Source organism: Nannospalax galili, unplaced genomic scaffold (genome assembly GCF_000622305.1).
Source record: "Nannospalax galili isolate Female #2095 unplaced genomic scaffold, S.galili_v1.0 scaffold643, whole genome shotgun sequence".
Taxonomy (NCBI): Eukaryota; Metazoa; Chordata; class Mammalia; order Rodentia; family Spalacidae; genus Nannospalax; species Nannospalax galili.
In genome coordinates this window covers 549,677-557,150 of record NW_008349457.1, presented here as the reverse complement: position 1 = coordinate 557,150, position 7,474 = coordinate 549,677, and positions in this window count along the sequence as shown.

The following is a 7,474-nucleotide window of genomic DNA, read 5'->3' as shown; positions in this document are numbered from 1 at the left end:
CTTGTTCCTGAGAAAACAATGCCACGGGGGAGCCTCAAAAACGAAGCTAGAAATAATTGAAGAGTGAATCAGGAGCTGGTTTGATTCTTACTCCTTGAATTCCAGGAAAGTGGGGATGTGGCACAGCCCTGTGTGGAGCAGGCGCCTGGCAGCCAGCCCAGCACACAATGGGTCCCTGATAGCATCACTGACTCCCTTGGTGAGAGGACAATGGAGCCAACAGCCACCCAGGTCCCAAGCTCAGAGCCATGGCCGTCAACAGGACAGGCGCAGGCACCCACTCCCTCACCTTGAACACCGGCTCAAAATAGGACTTGGCCAAGAGGTCCAAACAGCAGGCCCTATTTTTGTCAGAAGATTTGCCAAATCAGCCCCAAAGCACTGTGCTGCTCTCTGGCCTGGGGAGGGAAAACCACGGCTGGAAGTCATAGACTACTCTGGGAGGAACCTGAACCTGGAGGTTGGAAGCTTAAGTTTGGTCTCTGCTTATGCCCCTTATTCTGTGCATCACAGGACCCTTGCTTGACTCACTTTCCTCACTTGACAAGATCAGCAACTATAGTTTATAGGCCTACAAACACCAATGAGGAAATTTGTGGGCGGGGTGGGGGGGGCTGTGACCACACAGAGGACAGGCAGTACACACGTTACACACGTGAGGCATTGACTGAGGGAACCCACAGCCCTCACAGAACGGTGGCTTCCCTGATGTTATGTCTTCCCAGGAAGTCAGGCACATGCAGTCCTGGTGTGTGGCATGGACCACAGCATGCTGTCCTGGGCTACATCAGTTCCCAAAGTGGGGGCCAATCTCGTGGTTGGCATGTTTTATTTACACACATTCTTCATTTGGAGATCCACCAGTTCCCAACCCAGCAGTGCTTGAGGGGAGTCTGGAGCATGCAGAGTTGGGTATGAGCATTGAAAGCAACAGCGGATGGCACTGAGTGCCCCAGGAGCAGCTAGGAGGGGTTCCACAGGAGCAGTGCCACATGGGCCAAGTGCTGTCAGAACAGCCTTGCTTTTGCTGAATAAGCAAAGGCTACAGTACTTCTGTTCTTGGGTCTCAGGAACTAGTTCCATACCCTGGATCAAGCGTTCAAAAGCCTGATAGGATAGAGGCTCCTACATACTTCAATTTGATAGTCATTAAATCAGAAGCATAAAATACACAATGTCTGTTTTACATATATAATAGCCAAGGCTCAGAAAACATGATACATTGGCCAACTTGTAACTGGTTGCAAAATTTAAGGCTCTGTCAACTCTCACAAATTGAATGCCATAATTCTTCCATAATTCTTCACTGTGTAAACATACTAGTTTGAATACAACTCAAAAGGAATTCAATAAAAACAGTTTCAGTTTATCCATTGCCTTAGTTTATGATGGTGCTCTAGAAGTGGATGTTATCCAAAGTGAGAGCTAAAAAACGGTTACTCAACTCTCCCATGGAATTGTTCCTATGATCTTGGGCTAATACCTTGTCTCCCATACCTGTTACTTTTCATGTAATGTCTATTTTCTCCCCATCTCTCACTATCTCCATCCAGTTATCAGTCATAAAAGATAAATGTTTGGTCCAGGCAGAAACAGAGCCTCCTTCAAGTCCAAGCCCACACTGTCCTTAGTATGACAGCATTGGCTTATTTCTCAATAAAGAGGCTCTGCTGCTTTCTAAAAGTTATTCTTGTGTTTCAGTTTGGATAGTTTATAGACTCCTCCTTCCAGCTCGTTGACATTTTCTTTTGTGACATGTACAGCCTTATATTAAGCGCACCTACTGAATTTTTCATTTTATATATACTTTTAGTTCTAGAACCAATAGTTCTAGAATTTTTTTTATCACATTTCTAACTATTGAATAACTAGATTTAATTTTCTTCCTTCAAAAAGTATATTTTTGGTTGTGTCATGCAGCTTGTTGTAAATTAGACATCAGTGTGTTAAGCTTTCCTGAGGTGTGTTAAGGCATACAGCCCTTACTCTAAGGCTAAACTCTGAGGCATTGTCTACCTTAGATCTCATCCAGTATGGTCTTTCTAATCTTGGTGGTTTAAGTTGCAACATCTTCTAGAATTGTGTGTTCTGCAAAACTTCCCTTTAGCTTTTGGCTGACAGTCAAAATGTGCTACCAAGTCTCTTGGGCCTCCTTCGTGTATATGTGCTTAATGTTCAGTCAGAGCTTCAAAGGGATCCCTCCCACATAGTGCCCCACAAATCCCATCCACCTCCATGACTTAGAAAGATCCTCTCTGCAGAAACCAGCAAGAACACACATTTTACCCCATGTTTGCTGTTTTCAAAGTCATAGGCCAGTGATTCATCATCATCATCCTTAACCTTGGTTCTGCTTTCTCCACTAATCCATTGAACCTCAACAAAGAAACCAGCAAGAACACACATTTTACCCCATGTTTGCTGTTTTCAAAGTCATAGGCCAGTGATTCATCATCATCGTCTTTAACCTTGGTTCTGCTTTCTCCACTAATCCATTGAACCTCAACAACTACCATGTAGACTCATGATGACCACACCTCTGTGAATGCCATGGAAACAGAACGCCCTTTCAAATGGCAGACAAGGCCCTCTACAGAGGTTCCGACCACACAAACCACCCACCTCTCTCTCTCTCTCATCACCCACCAGGCTATCACTCAGAGACAGCTAACACTGAAGTTCTATGTGCGCCCAGTGACATCTCTCCATAATAAAATTGCACCAGTGAATCCTAACACGCATAGAACATAAGTGCTCTTATATCAGTGCTGAGGCTTCATATAGGGACCAAATGTAAAACACGCTCAACGCAAGGTCCTTCGATTTGAAATACATCTAGCCCTCTACAGAGGTTCCGACCACACAAACCACCCACCTCTCTCTCTCTCTCATCACCCACCAGGCTATCACTCAGAGACAGCTAACACTGAAGTTCTATGTGCGCCCAGTGACATCTCTCCATAATAAAATTGCACCAGTGAATCCTAACACGCATAGAACATAAGCGCTCTTATATCAGTGCTGAGGCTTCATATAGGGACCAAATGTAAAACACGATCAACGCAAGGTCCTTCGATTTGAAATACATCTGCTTCTGGCTGACTGCCTCTTTGAGGTTTCTCTTCTCTTTAGGAAGAACAAGAAAATGTTATTCTAATATCTCTCAGGACAATACAATCCCACATCAGTCCCAGGCCCTGCTGGTTACCTTGGCAAGTCCCTGATATTTCCTTTGGCATCTCCATGACTCAGTTGGGAATGCACAAATGGAGTTCAACATTTGGATCAATGAATAACTCAGTGAAAGCATGGGAGAATTAAAATGGAATCAATCCAGGTAGTGGGATAAAAGGAAGAGGCTGGGACTAAACACATGATCTCCTCTAATAAAATTCTGCTTGGCGTTGTTTTAATTACTAAGCAAGCTGAGCTGATTCTTGTTTTCTCCAGTGTATGTTTATCATTTGTGCATTACTTAAAACATCATATTCTTTAGCCTATTCTCTATTTCTGATGTCACAGAAATTTTATAGCTTGTGATAGATTTTTAACAGAATTATATCCATCATGGAGTCCACAACTTTTTGTTTTAACTCCTGGGGTATTGATGGAACAACTTTACAATTTTCATCTGCTCTCTAATTTATGGAACTTATTGATATTTTTGTCTATTGCTTTCCTATTTGGAAAGTTCCCCTTCCGATGCTGTTTTTTTTGAGAGTGTTCAAAGGCGCTTTATTTGTAACAGTCTCAAACGGGAAACAACCTACATCTCCATTAGAAGCAGAAAGGCTAGCATTATAGTACTGACATACCACAGAACATCATGCGGCAATAGGGAAAGTCAACTTACTCAACATGACAACGCTCACGAACATGGTGACTGAAGTTAGACGACATTACATATTGTATAAAGTCATTTATAGTGCTAATGATAGACAAATTTATTTAAGATAATCGAAGTTGGAAGACTGATAACTCTTGAGTGGTTGTAGGCATGGGGCATAAGGAAGAATTTGGGGATACTTGAAAAGTTTTATGTCCTACTCTATACATTTTGCCTAAAAATACAAATCTGCATACATGAAAATGAACACTGATTTTCCCTCATGCAGGACGTATCCTTCCTATATGCACCATTAAATATATTCTCTAGTTTTAGCTATTTTTATTTTGTCTACATTTAACTTTATTTGATATCTAATATAAAGGATAAATTTAAATTACTTTTCATATGATTACAAATTACTCTCATCTCCTTTTAACTGTATAGCTTACATTGTTTATGATATTTTATACTTTAAATTTGTATTTAGAGAAAGTCAGTGTTCCAAATTCCTTGTTTGTACTCCTGATCCGTGTTATATTTCTCAAAAATTGAGAAATGAATTACTTTAACAAAATTAATATCTCAAAATCTTAATATCAGATCAATTTGATTAAATAACAAATCCCCCATACCTCCTTTGGCATAATTTTATTAACTTTAAAGAAACCCTATATCAATGCAATTGACAGTTAATTTGAGTAAATATTTGTGTTAAAAATTCTTACAATACTTCTCTTTTAAAATATTTTTATTATTTTTATGTGTATGAGTGTATTGCCTGCATGTATGTAAGTGCACCCATGTCATGCAATGTGTATGACATCAAAAGAGGGCGTCAGAGTCTCTGGGACTGGAGTTATAGACAGTTGTTAGCTGACACGTGGGTGTTGGGAACCAAACCAGGTCCTCTGCAAGAACAACCAGTGCTCTTCACTGCTGAGCCATCACTTCAGCCCCAATAATGTCATTTTTTTAAGTGAGGTAAAATTTCCCTAAATATTAAACAGCAATGTTGTGAGTGTACCCCACTGCTAATATGTAAGCACCTCTATAATATTCTAGAATAGCATGCAACAGCATAAACAAAGTCCTTAGTATGAACATAAGTTAAATTAACAGAATGTTGTTCTTTATGTAAATTATCCCCATTGTAAAATATGCACACATATCCAAATCATTCATTTAACAATTATTTATGAAATTTCTACTGTGGACCAAAAACTATGTGAAGTGTGAAAGTTACATCATTAAACAAAACACACAGAAACCCCTGCCTATATGGACACCTTCAAGCAATTTCTTAATGCAGGGAAAGCCTGTGGTGGGCTGGAACTGGCTCAAATCGCTTCACAAGAACAAATCATGAAATTTTCAGGCACTTTGCAACCCAGGCTATATTTAAACATAGACTTCCTTGTAATTAGCCGTCATCAGAAGGTTTATAGCACTGGAAAGCACTGCACATCAGGACCCCATTCCAACAGCTAAAGATTTATCAGTTGTTAAACATTTATCAGAAAATTACTGGGAGAGTCAAACAATAAAATATATAACATGATTATACTTGTTTTATGAATTATATGTATAAATTATATGTATTTGAATATATATATGGTTGAATAGTGGATAGGATATGTGCTAAAGAGAAAAGGCAGTGATGTGGGGTAAGGAATGGTAAGTGTTTAGAGGTGGGATGGGGTTTTCAGTAAGTGACTAAAAAGAAGCTCACTAACCTGATATGTCACATTGAAGACAGAAAGCGTTGATGACAGAGGCACAGAGGGGCTGGTGACAGAAGTTCAGATATGCATGGGTATATATGCATGGGTATATACCAGTCCAGGCAGGTAAGTCTAAACAATTTAGAAGGCCCTAACAAGCAAGCAAGCCATTGACCCAGCAGGCAAATCCCTCCACTCTTGTGGGTAGATGAGTGAGGGCATAGAAAGAAGAAAGGGAGTTGCCTTCCTGAGGATAAAGCACTTTCCAAGCAGGCAGAAAGGAGATGACTGGGGACAATTCACTTTCCCTGCTACAAGCGAAGAGAATTATTCATGGGAAGCAGATTCTTGAGGACAACTTCAGCTATGAGTTGGGGAGTCTGGAGGAAAAACCTAGAATCTAGAGCAAAGAGCAAACATAGAACTGCACCTGCACAGTAGGCCTGCAGGTCTGTGCAAACCTCACTCCATCCCAGCAGACACAGGCATTGGGTTACAGCAGCTGAGTAATTACAGACCCCCTCTGCTAGTCGCTGAACGGAGGATGTGGAAGAAGTTCAGTGATTCAGAGCCATGTCAATTCATCATGAAAGAGTCTGAGAACACTTTAACAAAAGCTGGAGCTGTCAAGAGGTTGGCTAGGCTCCCTCAGCCATTTTCAGGTGAACAGTAACGACAGGAGGTCCAGCACCCGGTGTTCACGCTTGTTATAGCTTTGCTGTGCCAACATGTAGGGGTGATGGTGACTTCCCCCTCCCTCAAGAGATTTGAAGTTGCCACGCTTCCTTCTGAATTATAGACAAGAAAACCTGTGGTTGATTAATGGTTTCGTGACAAGAATCTAAGAATGTACATCAAAATAACAACAGTCAAATTTCAAAATAAGTAGGCTATACAAGGCATGTTCACAAGGAAATACCTTAAGTAGTCTAGAAACACAGTTTAACAACTCCGGGAGGTAAGTCCAGGCAGGTAGAGTTAGGAAGGGTCCCTGCTTCTCCTAATCCTGCAAATCCCTATCTGTGTTTCAGCTTCTCTTGAAGTATGGACTCAGTGGTTTTGTTCTGGGTCTGACGTTCCAGTTTTGCCCTCCCCTCTCTCTTTGAATGGCATTGTCTGCCTTCCTCCAAGACTCCCCAAGAGCACTTTCAATGTCCCCTGGTGACAGTGACATGGAGTCCCCACTGGCTGTGGGGCAGTGCTGCTGCCCATGCAACTGTTTCCTAAAAATCTGGAACCGTTTCTTGAATTCTAGCTGCGGTTCAGTCTTGGAAATGTGGGAATTTCTCAAGATGTTCTGCAATGTCTTCAAGTTGCAAAATCCTTTACTGTGCCCATGGGTTCTGGGCTGTGCTTTGCACTTTTGTTTGTCTGCAAACCGTTCTTAAAGCTTTTTTTTCCTCCCCAGTTTTTCCCCTGATATTTCCTGGAAGTCTCTCCTTTGACACTTGACCATTTGCTTTGATTCCCCAGAGAGAGAGAATTTCCCATGCAGAGTGCCAGTAAAGACCAAAGGCACCGTAACAGCCGTGCCTGGTGAGGGAATGATACCAAGTTCAATTTGATGATACAGAGAGTAGGATTGAAATTAAAATGAGCTAATGAATGGTGACTATCTTGTTGAAGACAGTAAATGAATTATTTGCAGAAGATGGGAGAAAGTGTCGTATGAGCTTTATAATGCCTTTAAAATTGGCTAACAGTACCCATCTCTATGACTGCAGCATAACATGCAGTCTGTCATTGTCAGCCTCCCCTCTCTGTGCTGAGCTGTCTCATCCAGTAACTAAGGGGTGTCTCATCTGTCAGAGGCAAGAAAACAGCCCCATTCTTAATGAGATCCCCGATACCTACCACTATGCAGCAGGAGCAATGAACACAGCAATGCCCACTGCAATAATACAATAAAAGATTTGTAAAACAC